The sequence below is a fragment of the Pongo pygmaeus genome, chromosome 5 (assembly GCF_028885625.2).
Source record: "Pongo pygmaeus isolate AG05252 chromosome 5, NHGRI_mPonPyg2-v2.0_pri, whole genome shotgun sequence".
NCBI classification, from domain to species: domain Eukaryota; kingdom Metazoa; phylum Chordata; class Mammalia; order Primates; family Hominidae; genus Pongo; species Pongo pygmaeus.
Window position 1 is genome coordinate 82,007,352 of NC_072378.2, and position 3,569 is coordinate 82,010,920.

Below are 3,569 nucleotides of genomic sequence, written 5' to 3' on the forward strand. Positions count from 1 at the left end.
TAAAAACTATGCATGGATTTCAAATTTTTATAACATTTCTGAACAGGATCAAGTTTGAGACACTAAGAAAGATAAGATATCAGTTTGAAAAGGGTCCCTATCAGAGCAAAATAAATTCTGCTAAAACTGAAGCAAGAAAAAAAACATCAAATATATGACGCAGCTTGGGTAGAAGAATGGTGAAAGCAATAATACTTTACTAAAATTTTTGGAGACAATGCCCCAGGGAAATCAGCAGTTTACAAATGAACTACTCATTTTAAGAAGGGACAACTCAGAAAGGAAGCCACACACCCACAACCACCTGATCTTCAACAAAGTTGACAATAACAAGCTTTGGGGAAAGGACTCCTTATTCAGTAAATGGTGCTGGGATAACTGGCTAGCCATATGCAGAAGATCAGAACTGGACCCATTCCTTTTGCCATATACAAAAATCAACTCAAGACAGATTAAAGACTTAAATATAAAACCTAAAACTAGAAAAACCCTAGGAAAAAACCTAGGCAATACCATTCTGGACATAGGCCTTGGCAAAAATTTTATAATGAAGACTCCAAAAGAAATTGCAACAAAAACAAATTTGACAAGCAGGACCTCATTAAACTAAAGAACTTCTGCACAGCAAAAGGAACCATCAACAAAGTAAACAGACAACCTACAGAATGGGAGAAAATACTTGCAAACTATGCATCCAACAAAAGTCTGATATCTATAATCCAGAGGAACTTAAACAAATTAACAAGCAAAAAAAAAAAAAAACCCATTAAAAAATGGGCAAAACACATAAACAGACACTTCTCAGAAAAAGACATATAGTGACCAACATGCATTTGAAAAAATGCTCAACATCACTAATCATTAGAGAAATGCAAATCAAAACTACAATGAGATACCATTTCACACCAGTCAGAATGGCTATTACTAAAAAGTCAAAAAACAACAGATGCGGGCAAGTTTGCAGAGAAAAGGGAACATTTGTACACTTCTGGTGGGAATGTAAATTAGTTCAGCCATTGTAGAAAGCAGTTTGGACATTTCTTAAAGAACTTAAAACAGAACTATCATTTGGCCCAGCAATCTCATTACTGAGTATATATCCAAAGGAATATAAATTGTTCTACCATAGAGGCATATGCACTTGTGTGTTCATCACAGCATTATTCACAATAGCAAAGACATGAAATCAACCTAGATGCCCATCAACTGGATAAAGAAAATGTGGTACACATACATCATGGAATACCACGTAACCATAAAAAAATAAAGTCATGTCCTTTACAGCAATATGGATGCAGCTGGAGGCCATTATTCTAAGTGAATTAACATAGGAACAGAAAACCAAATACCACATGTTCTCTTTCATAAGTGGGTGGATACAAAGAAGGTAACAATAGACACAACGGACTACTTGAGGGTGAAGGGTGAAAGGAGAGTGAGGATCAAAAAATTACCTATTGTGTACTATGCTTATTGCCTGGGTGACAAAATAATCTGTACACCAAATCCCTGTAACACATAGTTTACCCATGCAACAAATCTGCACATATATCCCCTGAACCTAAAATGAAAGTTGAAAAGAAAAAGAAGGAACAAACCGATGTTGAAGATAAAGCCTGCAATGGAAGAGTATCCACATCAATTTTCAAGGGAAAAAATTATCTTGCTCATGCCCTAATTGAAGAAGACCAACGATTAACAGTAGAAATAGCCAACACCATAGATATCTCAATTGGTTCAGCTTACACAATTCTGACTGAAAAAATAGTTAAGCAAACTTTCAACTCAATGAGTGCAAAATTTGTTGTGCCCAGATCAACTGCAAAAAAGAGCAGAGTTTTCAATGACAATTTTAAATAAGTGGGATCAAGATCCTGAAGATTTTCTTTGAGAAATTATAACAAGAGATGAAATACAGCTTTATAAGTGCAATACTGAAGACAAATCACAGTCAAAGTGATGGCTACCAAGAGGCTGAAGTGGTCGAGTCAAAGCAAAATCACACCAGTCAAGCACAAAAGTCATGGCAACAGTTTTTGGTGTGCTCAAGGCATTTGCTTGTTGGCTTTCTGGAGGGCCAAAGAACAATAATGTCTGATTATGTGAGGGCTTTGAAACAGTTAGCCAAGGTTTTAGCAGAAAAGTGCCAGAGAGTCCTTCTTCACCATGACAATGCTCCTGCTCATTCCTCTCATCAAGCAAGAGTAATTTTGTGACAGTTTCAATGAGAAATCATTAGGCATCCACCTTACAGTCCTGATTTGCCTCCCTCTGACTTCTTTTTGTTTCTTTGTCTTAAAAAAATCTCTAAAGGGCACCAATTTTTCTTAAGGTAATAATGTGTAAAAAAGACTGTGAATTCCCATAACTCTCAGTTCTTAAAGGATGGACTAAATGGCTGGTATCATTGCTTACAAGAGTGTCTTGAACTTGAAAGAGCTTATGTTGAGAAATAGTTTTATATTTTTTATTTTTATCTTTTAATTCCATTTTTCAATGAACTTTTTGAGGGGTGTGTGTGTGTGTGTGTGTGTGTGTGTGTGTGTGTGTTTCTATGCCTTTCATTTTGTTTCTCTGGAGAACCCTGACTAAATACAGTCCATTAGCTCAATGATGGATAACAATCTTATTTCCTCTGTCCCCTGTTAATAAACAATGTTACAATGAATAACCTGGTATATATGTCCCCCTGTGCACATGTGGATCTGCAGGACTAAAAGGCAAGTGCACGGCTAAACTGACAGCAAGAAGCAGAGAATGCATATATCAGTATCAACTCTTTTCTTTTCAGGTCCTTCACTTACCTACAGAAATACATATTTTCATTTATACTGAATTGTCATGGGAAGGCAGGAAGGCTTTTCCTCCTACTGTGCCTCAAGAGAGTGCAAACTTGCATATAATGTCAAATGAACACCCCACAGCCTTCTGTTGACCTTACAAGCATCAGGGCTGTTCACACATAGTCTGCCATCTGCCCACATCTGGCTTTGCTGCCCAACCTTAACACTTCAGTAGTGTCTTTACACCTTTTTTTTGAAAAAGAAAAATGTTATGGGAGCAAATACTATAGTTTGCTGTGCTTTCGCTGGTTAAATGGAGCATAGTCTAGTAAGAAGGGTCAGACCAAATATGTTGGAAATGTGTCACTGACTTTCCTTGTGGCCACGGGAAAGTTACTTTGCCTTTTTGTTTTTCCATTTCCTCATTCATAAAATGAAAGGACTATTGTTCATCTTCCTATTAATTTAACAAATACCTAAAAGTACGAACTAAAGATATTTAACACTTTTAATTCTTATTTAGAATTGAGAGACTAGTCATGTGCATGTATATGAACTTTGACTATCAAAGCCCATTTTGCCAACCTCAGATTCTGGAAGCAACAGTATGATTTGTGTGAGAGCAATTCCATTGCTATTCCTAACTTGAGCAGTCTTGCAAAGCATTTGAAAAAAATTTTATTTCTTTCAGTGACACTTATGCTAACCTTCAAATCTTGCTTAGGCTAGTAGTTTTTGGTCATATCTATACATATATCTTATTCTTGATAAAGACTAAAGTTGTGG